The following is a 14,250-nucleotide window of genomic DNA, read 5'->3' as shown; positions in this document are numbered from 1 at the left end:
CATTAGGAAATTAGGCATATAAGTGATGAAAGACTAAAATAGTATGGGAAGGGAAAGAAAGAAATGGTTAGGAGAAAGATTATAGGAGAGGTGACAGGATATATCAGACTTCAGGGGAGGCACTGCGGCCAGAGGAAAGGATGAAATTCTCAACCCAGGTAATAACAGAAAGAATAATAGTTGGAAAACCAGGAAGAGAAGGTGATTTGAAGAGAGTGGGGTAAAAGGTACAGTAGCTAAATTTTTAGACTTGAAATTGGAGTGAAATTACATATCTCAGTGGAAATGTCCTATAGGCCTTCAGTTGCCAGGACTGGATTTCTGGTGAAAAGACAGGCAACCTGGGAGTTTTCTGTACAGATTTCATGGTTAAGACCTTAAAGCTCATCTGTAAAATGGGAATAATAAAAGTACTCATTGGATTGGTATTAGAAGTAAATGAGATAATACCAGGTAAGTATTCAACAATATTCCTAGCACAAGCATGTGTGTTCAGGTACTCATAGACAATAAATAAGTATTTATCAATATCAGTTGATAAATATTAGCTATTACCATTGTTTACTATGAATTTTAGGGAAAGACAATTTTTTGAATTATTAGAACTGTTATTATGGAAGTCACCTGTTATTATTAAAGTCACCTGTTTGGTATGTTTTCTTAATACCCCAAATGTTCTGATTCACATGCTTGCTCTCCTACCTGTTAAGTGAAAGTGACAGCCCAAACTATAATTGCTCAAGTTTAACTGTTGATCACTGTTTGTAAGACCTGGAGTGTTCTTGTTATTTATGTGAATTGTCAAGGAGGTGAACTACTCTTCTGTTTATTGCAACTTCTGTAATAAAATGCCTGAGCCGTATTTTGTCTTCGCTTGCTGTGTCCAGAGTCAAATCAGTTTTGATGGCTTTATAAAGAGCTTGAGAAGCATGGTATTCATTCAGTGGAAGTAAATGATCATTAGCTCAGTGTTTTAAAACTGCATTCACTCATAGTAGAAGGGACTTACACAAGAGTGGAAGAAATCCAGAGAGGTGGACCCTGAGTTCTGGTGAACTGTAGAACTCCTGTCTGGGTGGAAGGTTGGACTTGATATCTTCAAGGGAGGTTTCCAGCATGGATGACTCCTGCAGAATCCAGGCACTGTCATGGGTTTGGTGAGCCCACTGCATCTCTTGTGTGATGGACCTCTTGTCTCATAGGGCATTAGACTTGCATTTGGAAGATCAAGAAAAACAGGCTTTGTTGTCTGTCTCTAGTTGTAGTAGTTTATTTTGCTTTCCCCTACTATATTTATTCCTATAGGCAAAAATATTTTATGTTCTCCCCTCTTAAGGCTATAAATATAGAAAAATATTTTAGAAAAATAATGGTCAATGTGGTTAACGCCAATTTTTATTGACGTGTGAATAAAAATAAGTTAAATTATTTTTTAAACTACTTTTGCAGGTCTTAGTTCTTTCTTAGAAGGAGCATACAGGTTCATCTTACTTTATCAGCAATTAGAAAATCCTAATTTGTTTTTCATATATTTTAGTGTGAGTAATTTAGTCTTAAGATATAAGAATAATCATACTTAATTAGAAATGTTTAAAGCAATATCTTGAATAAAAATGATTGCTGTAGTATTAGTGACATTTATCTAGCTTTATGCTGTATTTTATAGTAAAATACAGTGCACTTAAAATATGGTAAGACTTCCCAGCAAAATGGCAACACATTCCTAATTTGAATTCCGGAAAAGAATAGAGAGATTGGGGAAGAGGACATATTCTAGAAATCCAGTGAATTCCAAGCAGGGAATGTTTGTAGAAGAAACCCACATCCAAATATTTCCCAAAGAAATCACAGAAACAAATAGATCTCAAGACAGCCAGAAAGAAGGGGCAGATTATCTACAAAGAAATAGTAGTCAGATTGACAGCTAATTTGTGGGAAGGAGCACAGGGGTTCTTCTGATTAGAAGAAGTAAATCCGTATCTGACCCTCTAGCTATAAGGCATCTAGGATGTGGATTTTTCCTGTGTCCAGCCTCTGGAAGGCATAAAAGGAAGGTGGGATTGGGACTGTGCACGCTTGTTTGCCTCCTCTCTCTCACGCACTAATAGGTAAGCTCCTTCAGAGCAGACCTGTTTGCTGCCTGACCTTTGCTGACTGTTCCTGGAATGGGTAACTAACTCATAGCTGGTGCTAATTAAATATTTGCTGATTTAAAGGATTAGCTTCTTATCCGCATTGGTACTGGACTTGATCTCCCTGTCCGCATGGCAGCTATATAGTTGTGCCTATATTTCCCTTTGGAGACTGGAATTTGGTCCTGAAGCCCAAAGGATTGTCTTTACATTGGTCAAGTCAGTGCATTCTGAGAAAATTATCCCCTTTTGTTTGGTATCTCCAAAGCATTTTCTGCTCATGTCAATGGTTTTAGTAGTTTGCAGGCAAACTATTGATTGCATAAACAATTGGGTAAATATTGTTGTAGGAATATTCATGTAGCTGTTTCAACCAGATTGTTTTCTTTATGTTTCTGGTCCAGTATAAACTTATTGAGCTCTTGACATCTGCTTAATACACTGTGCTAGATTACCTTCATTAACTCCAACTCTCCACACAGCCCAGAGACCTTAAATATCTTGTGCTAATAAGAGGCAGGGTCAAGATTTGAACTCAGGTGAAGCCAGCTGGAGAAACCAGTGCCCTGTACTACCATACATTTTATCATTTTCATGGTCTCCTCTTCTGTCACTGTTGCCAATGGGAAAAAAAAAATCCCATTATTGCACCATTTTAAATTGTGTTTGTGATTGCCTGTAGTAAAGCCTTCCTAAAACACCTAAATAAGACATATTACTTTAATAAAAATATTGCCAGCTGTGACTGCTAGATTCTATTTTGGTTTTGTTGTCTTACCTTTCTTAGGCTTTCACATTAATAATTTGCTATGAAGAGGGAATTTTCATCTGTTGATGCCCTTTCTATTGAGCTATTCTAAAAACATATTAAAAGATTTAGATGAAAGTGGTCTATCCTAACGTAATACCATTAGAGAATGTGAAAGTAACTAGACATTCAGTACTGTTCCATCTGGCAGCCTTTCTTATCCAACCTGTGAAGAACTGGAGGGAAGAGGTTGGGGGTTACTGTCCCTCAACAGTAAAGAAAAAAATTCATTTCATGGACTTAACATTTTCTTGCACTTAATTCATAGGACTGTCTTTCTCCTTATTTATCCTTCTCCAAATCTGCCCCTCACCTGTACTTTACCGTCTCCACAAATGGCACAAATATCCTTTCAAAGCAGGGAGTCTAGAAGCTGATTCTTATTTCTTCACTTCAGCGGTTCAAGTGTTATCAACTCTTCCTCAAGTGCTTCTTCCTCTTCTATCTGCTTTTGCTTCTCTATGTACCCTCCTCTACAGAGACAATTTTTAAAAATGGAAATCACTTCATGTCACTCCCTGTGCCGAACCTTCTGGCGGTACCCCATACCCTCCGGAAGGCTTGCAGGGACCCGCTTGCCCTGACCCACCTCCCATTTCATTCCACATAACCTATCCTGTCATGCTGGCTGTTTGCTTCCAGCCCTTGCTCAGAATACTTCGCTTCAAATCTTTTGGCTTTTTCTAGTCATGAGTATCTCATCTCAGATATTTCCTTCCTGACTATTTAATGGTCAACCAGTATGGCATCATATTACTCCCTTTTCTTTCATCCAGCAAGTTGTCACTCTTTTTTTTTTTTCTCTGCTTGTTTTTTGTCTTTTGGCCGCAAGAGTCCACGATTTCCATGAACAGAGAACTCTTCTGTCTCATTCATTACTTTATCCCTCAGGTGGCTCAGCAGGTAAGGAATCTGCCTGTCAGTGCAGGAGACACAGGAGGCACGGGTTTGATCCCTGGGCCGGGAAGATCCCCTGGAGGAGGGCATGGCAACCCACTCCAGTATTCTTGCCTGGAGAACCCCGTGGACAGAGGAGCCTGGTGGGCTACAGTCTATGGGGTCACAAAGGGTCAGTCACAACTGAGCATGCATGCAGCAGCTCCTGAATATGTTTTGACAGATTACACAATATGGAAAACTACCATCATAATCTAGATATAAAATGTTTCCATTGCCCAAAAAGTTTTCTCTTCTTTGTGGTCATCCCCCTCCCACTGCTCTCAGTAGCTGTCAACCAGTGACCTGACTGTCCCTGTCTATAGTTTTGCCTTGCCAGAATGTCATGAATGAAATCACACAGTGTATGTATGTATATAACCTTCTGTTAATGGCTTCTTTCACTTTACATAATGCTTTTGAGATTCAACTGTTAACTTGTTGCAAATTTTTTTATTGCTTTCCATTTTATGATGTTCTGCAGTTGGTTTATTCACTCACCAGTTGATTGATATCTGGGCTCTTTGTAGGTTTCCACTATTATCAATAGAATTTCTAGAAACATTCACATATAGATCTTTGTGTGGACATATGTTTTTTATTTCTCTTGGGTAAATAAATAGAAATGGAATTGTTGGATTATATAGTCAGTGTTCTTATTGACTTTATAAAGACGTGCCAAACTGTTTTCCAAAAAGTTGCTATACTATTTGCATTCCCACCACTGATGTGTAAGAGTTCCATTTTCCCTGCATCCTGGCCAGCATTTTGTGTTATTTGTATTTTTTTCATTTTAGTCATTCTAGTACGTGTGTAGTGGCACCACAGTTTGGTTTTAATTTTTATTTTCTTAATGACTAATGATGTTACACCTCTTCATGTGCTGATTGACCCTCTTGAGTTCTAAGAGTCTCTCATAAATTCCGTGTACAAGTCTTTATCAGATGTGTTTTGAACATTTTCTTCCCAGTCTATGGCTTGTCCTTACATATTCCCTTCAGCTTCTTTTAAAGAGAATTTTGCTGAAGTCTAGTTTATCATTTTCTTTTTATGCTTCATATTTTTTGTGTTCCGGGAAATGTTTGACTAGTCCAAGATCACAAATACTTTTCTCTAGAAGTTTTATAGTTTTATATTTTACATGTGGTTCTGTGATTCATTTTGAGTAGATATTAGCATATCGTGCAAGGCAAAGGTGAAGTTCAGTGCTTTGTGAATGAATGTCCAGTTGTTTAAGTCCTGTTTGTTAAAAGAAATACCTATTCTCCTTTGAATTATAACCCAGATTTTATGAATTAAATTACTTTTAAGATTCACGTATACAAGTATTAAATATGTAAAAGATTGAATATGTATTTAAAGAATTATTCCTATTTGCATTTTTTATTATTGCTTTAGAAGACTGATGTTTTCTGTTTATATTGTTTCACAAAGCATGCCACAACGTAGAGAGGGGATATTATTAAGTATTTTGTGGAGATCATAATAGTCACCGTAAACCCGGAAGATTGGTATTGTGACCATTTAAGTGAATTTTCTCCGTAAGTAGGAAGTTCTCTTTCATACAAGATTATTTTTATAGAGGCTTCATTTATATGAGTTTTGAGCACACGTTGATTGCCTTAATTGTTCTTCAGTGAAACAAAAGTCTTTGGTTGGTATGATGATAATGGTGGTGGCGGTGGTGGCTTCAGCTGGATTTACTACTTAGTTGTGAACATAGAAAACTCTGTATCTACTCCATATAATTCAAACTGTATTAACAATGATAGGATACTATGCTAACATTTTAATGAGATAATGTGTAAGAGAAATTTAAATAAAGATATCACCATATCAGTGTCCTGTTATTTCATCTTCAAAGAAGCTTTCAACAAAAATAAAGTTTCTTACATTAGAATTTATTTCTCAATAAACGTTAGGTTTTTCCTGTTTTAAATAAAACTAGTGTTTGGTGAAAACTTTCAAACCAGGTTAAAGAGTGATTCTTAGCTTTTCAGATGATTTTTGATTTCAAAAAAATCAACCTTAAAAAAAAGTAAACCCCAGATCAACCAGGAGTTCCTGTTAATCTCAAGTCTCCAAGATATCCATAAGGTGTTTTTGTGTTCTGAAATGTGATGGCTCTTCAAGAACAAAGCTGTTCTTTAAATCACATTTGGCTCCACTATCACTAGAGGGCAGTAAATACAAACAAATTTGGTATATTTACTTGTCTTCATGGTGGTTTTTGCACTGTTAAGCAAAGAAAATGTAGTTTTAATAATGTAAAAAATAGATAATAAAATTCTGTTATTTGAAATACAGGTTGTCAATTAATTCCAGATCATTGTTTGCCTCCGGAACTATTTTTAAGGCATACGAAAGCAAAGACCGCTTAGTGATTTTATAGACAGTGGTATGCAGATGTCATTGTATTCAGTACCTGAAGTTTAATCTTGCCTCAGAATTCTTTCTTTATAGCAATTAGATTTGCATATCTTAAGCTGAGCATGATTGAGTGGGTGAGCCTACTCTATATAGATTTGTGTCTTGATTAAAACTCCCAGAACTTCAATCCTAAGTAGAAAGGTGTAAAATAAATGTAACTGATTATAGGATAAACTATTTTAAGATGCACATCTTACCAAAAACAGTGCTGTTGCCAGGAATATCCCTTGGTTTGGAGAAATCTGAGAGTCAATAACACTACTTTAAATAATTTGTAAATATTTCAAATGTAATAATAGATTGCGATCCCATGGACTATATAGCCCAGCAGGCTCCTCTGTCCATGGGATTCTCCAGGCAAGAATACTAGAGTGGGTAGCCATTTTTTTCTCCAGAGATGATCTTGACCCAGGGTTCGAACTCAAGTCTCCTGCATTTACCATTTGAGCCATCAAGGAAGCCCCTTAGAATTAATCTTAGAATTAATTATGTTAATAGATATTGCTTATATACTCTAGGGTAAATATGGATTAATGCCTGAAATACCTTTTTTTTTTTTTTTTTTGGCAATTTGGAGTACTCTGAAGCCAGACAGCCTGGGTTTAAATTCCATCCCTGCTATTTGGCTTTGTGACCTTGGCTAAGACACTGGAACTTCTGAGCCTCAGTTTCCTCACAGTTTGGTTTGTTTTTCTTTTTCCCTGTTCAAAAATGTCTTACCTTTGTTGACCTCTATTGCAAAGGCAGTGATACCAGCATGTGTTAGTATATCGAAGACTTCAACTCCATGAGCAGAGTTTTAAATATCCTGAAATAGTCCACAAATGTTGATTGCTTAGGGTATCACTTGAGGACCAAGAAAGTATGGAATAAAATAGAAGTGGCTTCTAGAGATTCTGAGGATTATTATTAGAAAAAGAAAACTGAATGCTGAAGGAAATTATGTATGTTTTTTCTACCCTGGTAGACACACACACACACACACACACACACACATACAGACACGCACTTATTCATATATAAAATCATTTGGATATTTGAGAGGAGCAAATTACTAACCAGGAAGCCTGAAGTCTCCCTATGTATGCAAGCATCTGTGTCTTGTTCACATAGCACTGGCACATATAAGTAGGTCTCACCATCAGATGAGGCTGCCAGTCTCTCTCTTTGGGCACCAGCTTCCTCACTAGTTAGTAGGTGGAGTCAGCACAAGAATTAAGACTAAATGAGTCCACTCCTAAATTCATACCATTTATCATAGTTTGGATCAGCCTAATTATATGGCAAGATATTCATCCACCAAGAAGAGCAAAGACTAAAGAGACCTGGACTTGCATCTCAGCCCCTCCACGTCCAGGGCAGTTATTGATGATTTAAGAGTGTCTGTCTTTTCACCTTAAAATGAGAATAATATCTATCTACTCAGGATGTTGCTGAGATAAGAGATAAATAAAGCTCTTGGTACATAGTAGGTGCCTAGTAAATACTGTAACATACTGGTTACAATTTCCTCATTAGAATGATCAGAAACCAAGCTTCAGCTATAAACCTGTATCTCTCTGGTTTCATCCATATTTCCCTCTGGGTTGTTTAGATTTCTTTCTGCAGGCTTTACTACTGTGGCAATCGGAAGGAGCATTTGGTTTGTTTTTTATAATGGAAAAATGAAATGAATTTTAATTTAGCTCGGAGATTAAGAGATTTCTTATTCCCTAGAAATATGGAAACCTTCCTAAGTACTTTTCACTTGACATTATTATTGTTACTGCTACTACTGCGTACTATTAGCATTATGTCCCCTACTACAGCAGATCAGAGATCTACAGTTGAATCTTTTTATGCCTGTGGTTCATTAACTACTTTGGAAATATAAAGAAAAAATAACATATCTTTCTTGCTTTAAGTGTCTTCCACCCAGACTGAGGAGCCAAAGTTCAAAGCAGTTGACACAATTAGAAAAGTGATTCTTAACACTAGGAACATTGAAGAAATTTCAGGTGCACTGATGGCAGAATACTCCTGGCATTTCATGGACAGGAGCTGGGGAGTAACTAGCCCCTGGGATAGTCCTTCATCAGGGACTGTTTCTCTATGTCCCAGAAACCATTCACAAAGGTAAAAAATTCACTTAATGACTGTCTGAGCCTAGAACACAGCTACTTTTTACATATAAATGCAAAATGTTTTTTGCATAGTGCTAATCCACAGTACATTTTTGAGTAATGCAATTGCAGTGTAATTTGAGGGGAAAATGCACTTTATTACATTTGAAAACCTTTCCAAGGGCCACTCACCATTTGGAAAAAGATCATCCCTCCAATATTCATTAAAGAAGAAAATAGATTGATTGCTGTTGTTGCTCAGTCACTAAGTCAGGTCCAATGCTTTTCAACCCCATGGACTGCAGCCTGCCGGGCATCCCTGTCCTCCACTATCTCCTGGTTTTTGCTCAGGTTTGTGTCCATTGAGTTGGTGATGCTATCTAACCATCTCATCCTTTCCCGCCCCCTTCTCCTTTTGCCTTCAATCTTTCCCAGCAACAAATAGGTTAATAGATGGAAACAAAAACTGGGCAGTAAGTCCAATAAAGCCAAGAACCGCCCCCCGCCCCCCGCCCCCTGCCTCAGGGCCTTTGCTCTTGGCAAATCCATCACTTGACTCCCTCTACCCCCAGAAATCCATGTGACTTGCTCCCTCTCCTTCTTCAGGTCTCTGAGCATGTGTCATCTCATCAGAGGCTTTCTTTGATCATCATATAAGAGAGGAACCTTTATCCCTGATACCTCTTACCCTCCTTATCATTTCTTTTTCTCCATTGCACCTACCATTGCTGACATATGTATTTACGGACTTAATTGTCAAATGTAAGCTCTGGGTGAAAAACCTTTGTTCACAGTGCTATACCCCCATATCTAGGAGAGTGTCTGGAATATAGAGTAATAAGTAATCTTTAAAGAGTGGGTATAGAATAGTTAGAATTTGGTGAAGGGATGCAATATTTGGTTTTGAGGTGTATTTTGAATGATTTAAATTTGACTTCAAAAAACCAGCTTGAAGTAGATAGAATAAAAGATGGGAGGGTACTGATAGTTCCCTGGCAGCCTAGTGGTTAGGATTCCAGGCTTTCACCACCATGGCCTGGATTCAGTCCCTGGTTGGGGGAACTACTGAGATTCCACAAGCCACAGGATGTGGCCAAAAAAAAAAAAAAGGAGGGCTTCATCATAGGGATGGGTGGAAAAGTAGCCTGTTGGGAAGAGAGCAGTGGTGGAAAGAGCTTAAAGTCAGGGATTAAGGCCAGTGTCAGGCCGGAGCTTCCAGAGGAGTCCAGATATGTTGAAGCAGGTGACACTGAGTTGTCAGCCACTGACTTTGGAGTGGCAGACTGAGTCTGAATTTGAGGAACATTGGCCTGGCAGTTGAGATCAGTAACGGGGTGGAAGGAGAAACCCCAAAGGACATGAGTAAGGAAGCAAGTACAGTGTTTTGAGTCTAACGCATGAAATGAAATGATGCAGTTGGAAGGAAACGTATGTATATGTATACATGTTATCCTTTAAAAAGGATAAGCCAGGAGTTTACAAATATAGGCATCTTCTACTGTATAGCACATGAAACTCTGATTAGTGTTATGTGCAGCCTGGATGGGAGGGGGATTTAGGGAGAATGGATACATGTATATGTATGGCTGTGGCCACATATGGAAAAGGACAATTTTCAGGACTGGAAAAGGTCAGGTCAGCCACAGGACTGCAAAAGGTCAGTTTTCGTTCCAGTCCCAAAGAAAGGCAATGCCAAAGAATGTTCAAACTAGCACACAATTGCACTCATCTCATACACTAGCAAAATAACGCTCAAAATTCTCCAAGCAAGGCTTCAGCAGTACATGAACCAAAAACTTCCAGATGTTCAAGCTGGATTTAGAAAAGGCAGAGGAACCAGAGATCAAACTGCCAACATCTGTTGGATCGTTGAAAAAGCAAGAGAGTTCCAGAAAAACATAAGCTTTATTGACTACACTAAAGCCTTTGACTGTGTGGATCACAACAAACTGTGGAATATTCTTCAAGAGATGGGAATACCAGACCACCTTACCTGCCCCCTGAGAAATCTGTAAGCAGGTCAAGAAGCAGCAGTCAGAACCAGACATGGAAAAACAGACTGGTTCCAAATAGGAAAAGGAGTATGTCAAGGCTGTATATTGTCACCCTGCTTATTTAACTTATATGCAGAGTACATCATAAGAAATGCTGGGCTGGATGAAGCAAAAGCTGGAATCAAGATTGCCAGGAGAAATATCAATACCTTCAGATAGGCAGATGATACCACCTTTATGCAGAAAGCAAGGAGAAATTAAAGAGATTAATTAATTAATTAATTAAAGAAATTAAAGATGAAAGTGAAAGAGGAGAGTGAAAAAGCTGGCCTGAAACTCAACATTCAAAAAACAAAGATCATGGCATTGGGTTCCATCACTTCATGGCAAATAGATGGGAAACGATGGAAACAGTGACAGACTTTCTTTTCTTTGGCTCCAAAATCACTGCGGATGGTGATTGCAGCCATGAAATTAAAAGACGCTTGCTCCTTGGAAGAAAAGCTGGGATTAACCTAGACAGCATATTAAGAAAGCAGAGATGTTACTTTGCCAACCAAGGTCCGTCTAGTCCAAGCTATGGTGTTTCTAGTAGTCATGTCTGGATGTGAGAGTTGGACTATAAAGAAAGCTGAGCAGTGAAGAATTGATGCTTTTGAAGTGTGGTGTTGGATAAGACTCTGGAGAGTCCCTTGGACTGCAAGGAGATCAAAGTAGTCAATCCTAATGGAAATCAGTTCTGAATATTCACTGAAGGACTGATGGTGAAGCTGAAACTCCAATATTTTGGCCACCTGATGCAAAGAACTGACTCATTGGAAAAGACCCTGATGCTGGGAAAGATTGAAGGCGAGAGGAGAAGGGGACAACAGAGGATGAGATGGTTGGATGGCATCACCAATTCGATGGACATGAGTTTGAGCAAGCTCCAGGAGTTGGTGATGGACAGGGAAGCCTGGCGTGCTGCAGTCCACGGGGTCGCAAAGAGTCGGACATGACTGTGTGACTAAACTGAACTGAACTGATGTGTATGGCTGAGTCCCTTTGCTGTCCACTTGAAACTATCACAACATTGTTAATCAGCTATACCCCCGATACAAAATAAAGTTAAAAAAAAAATAGGCACAGTAATGGAATGTTTATCATGATCATCAGTGTTATCATCACCTAATATCTGTTTATCACTATGTATCAGATGTTTTCAGTGCTTTGCATATAAAGTGAAAGTGAGGTCGCTCAGTCATGTCCGACTCTGTGGCAATCTCATGGACTGTAGCCGGCAAGGCACATCTGTCCATGGGATTTTCCAGGCAAGAACACTGGAGTGGGTTGCCATTTCCTTCTCCAGGGGATCTTCCTGACCCAGGGATCGAACCCAGGTTTTCCACACTGCAGGCAGTCTCTCTACTATCTGAGTCACCCAGGAAGCCTAAGCTTTGCATATAACATTTCATTTAATCCTCATAATAATTGTCCTGGCTATTTATTGCTATAACATATCACTTCAAACTTTGTGGTTTAGAATATCTATTTTTAAATTATTTTTCATTGTTTTATGGGTTAGTTGGGCTTGGCTCGACATTTCTCACGTAAGAATCCATCATGTGCTTGCAGTTAGATGGTGATGAGGGGTGGAGTCATCTGCAGGGGTAATTATCTGGATGGCTAAGATAGATTCTTCACTTTCGGGTCTGCTTGGGGCTGCCACGGCTGATAGGGCTGGAGATAGCTGGGTATGCCTATGTGCTTGCTCATTTTCTCTTTCCTCCCATCTTCTCTCCGCTCCCCGCCCCCCATTTCTTTCTCTGGGTCCCTCTCCCAGAAACCTCTCCATAAACAGCATGGGCTTCCTCCTAACATGGCAGTCTCAGAATATTCACACTTTCTTATAAGGTGGCTCAGAGATCCCAAGAGTACATTCATGGAGACCAAGGTAAGAGCTGCCAGTCTTCCTGGGACAGGCTCCACAGATAGGCATCATCCTTCATTGGTTACCCAAGCCAGCTCAGATTCAGTGTAGGGTCACGCGGCTCGTCAGGAGGCATCTTTGGAGACCAGTTAGCACAGTGACCAATTTTACAAATGAGGAAACTGACATACTCAGAAGTGAGAGCCTTCCTTGTGGGTTACTCACTAAAGGATTTCAACTCAGAGTCTGTGTTCTTAGTACTTGAATGAACTTGGGAAAAGCACTGTCTCTTTAGGTATTACTTTATGTGGATATTAGAAGTTTGGAGGAGATGATATTGAAAGTCCTTTCCACTTCTTTCACCCTTTAAAGCCTTTGGATTTATATGATGGGAGTGGGAATGGAAAGGAACAAGAGTAAGTGAAAAAGCCTTCTGTAGAAGACAGAACTTTGTAACAGCATGGAGGGAAGGTACGTGGTAGACTGGGAATACACCAGGGTCACTCAAGGATTCAGTTGGATTATTACATTAAACATCTAACAGTGGCCAACTCACGTGGAATACCTATGGAATAGCAAGAAAGAGTCATAGATTTCAGTTTGAGACACTGGAATATGGGCCCACTGAGTGAAATGGGAGTAGTCATAGTAAGAGCTGCTTTAAATAGAAAAAGGACCTACCAATTTTGAGAAAGTCTGAGGTGCCTGGTAGGGTCAGGAATAGTATCCTTTAGTCATTTGTAAATAAGGTACTAAAATTCACATTAGGGCATTAAAGAGGGTTTGCCCTAGGAGAGAGTCTTTGTGTGTATCCTAGATTAGAGGATGAATTGAAGGCAACAAAGGTCAGAGAAGTGGGAGGAAAAACTTCATCAGGAAGCTGCAGGTCCTGGGAGAGAGAGAGGAGGGAGAGAAGATCAGACTGTTGAACACTTCAGAGAAGTTGAGGAGAATGAGAGAATAGTGGAAGGGGAGGACCTTTGCATTCTTCTGGAAGCAGTGTTAATGAAGTATGGGAGTTTCACACTGGTTTTTTGTGGAAGATTTTGGGACTTTGGGAATGAACACGTTGGGTGGGAACTGCAGCTGAAGGTTTTGGCAGCAAAGGACCAATAGAAGCTAAGAGGCAGGGGTTACCTGTTTTTGATGAGGGTGTGCTGTCTGAGACCGATAAACCTGATGTAGGAAGACTGAGCAGTCACCACACCGACAAGTCATAGGAACACAGAGAAGTGGGTACAAACTGAGACGGAGGACAGGTAGGCTGGACAGAACGTCATGCTAAAATAGAGCAAAGCTGCTTTCCCCTTATTATTCAGCCACTATTCAGGAGAGTGGTTGCATTCTGTTGCATTCTGGAGTTTTACAAATGTCATGTATTCAATGGGAAACCGACTTATCTGTAAGACCTCTTTAGTATAGAAGTTACTGAATAATGCTATCCCAAACCAAATAGAAAAAATTTTTCCCCGAAGGAATTTAGATATCTTAATTTACTTCTTGTAAAAGACCTGATTACTTTTGAGCTCAAGTCTGTATTCTTAAGAGCCACCCTTATACCTTTACACAATCACAAAAATGCTCTCTTCTGATCAAAATATAGATCCTGAAATCGGTCTACAGAGATCTGCATTCTTTAGCCGTATACAGCGCATTGGCTTTCAGGTTTCTGCCCCTCCTCCCAATCAGATTTCTAATAAATCATCCCCACCCTTAGATTTTTTAAGGCTGTAGAGCTCAACCCCATATAACGATAGAAACAAAAGGCGCTAAGAATAGCAATGCCACACAGGTGAGGAAGTGTATCACTTCCATTTATGAATTCTGGACATTAATTGTATTTTATAATTACATTATGCTATTAGGTTGGACTGAGGAAGAACTTCAGTTGTATCTGTGTCACCGGGGAAACCACTTGTTTTAGATTTGACAGAGGGAA

At 39.2% G+C, this 14,250-nt stretch overlaps 1 protein-coding gene across 8 annotated transcripts in view; it reads left to right on the top strand.

Moving 5' to 3' along the window:
- The window catches only part of PDE4D (phosphodiesterase 4D), a 948,758-nt gene that overhangs the window by 908,094 nt on the left and 26,414 nt on the right, over positions 1–14,250 (top strand). The window lies entirely within an intron of this gene.

Source organism: Odocoileus virginianus, chromosome 14 (genome assembly GCF_023699985.2).
Source record: "Odocoileus virginianus isolate 20LAN1187 ecotype Illinois chromosome 14, Ovbor_1.2, whole genome shotgun sequence".
Lineage (NCBI taxonomy): Eukaryota > Metazoa > Chordata > Mammalia > Artiodactyla > Cervidae > Odocoileus > Odocoileus virginianus.
The sequence above is the reverse complement of the archived record's forward strand: the minus strand, read 5'-3'. Positions and strand labels throughout refer to the sequence as shown.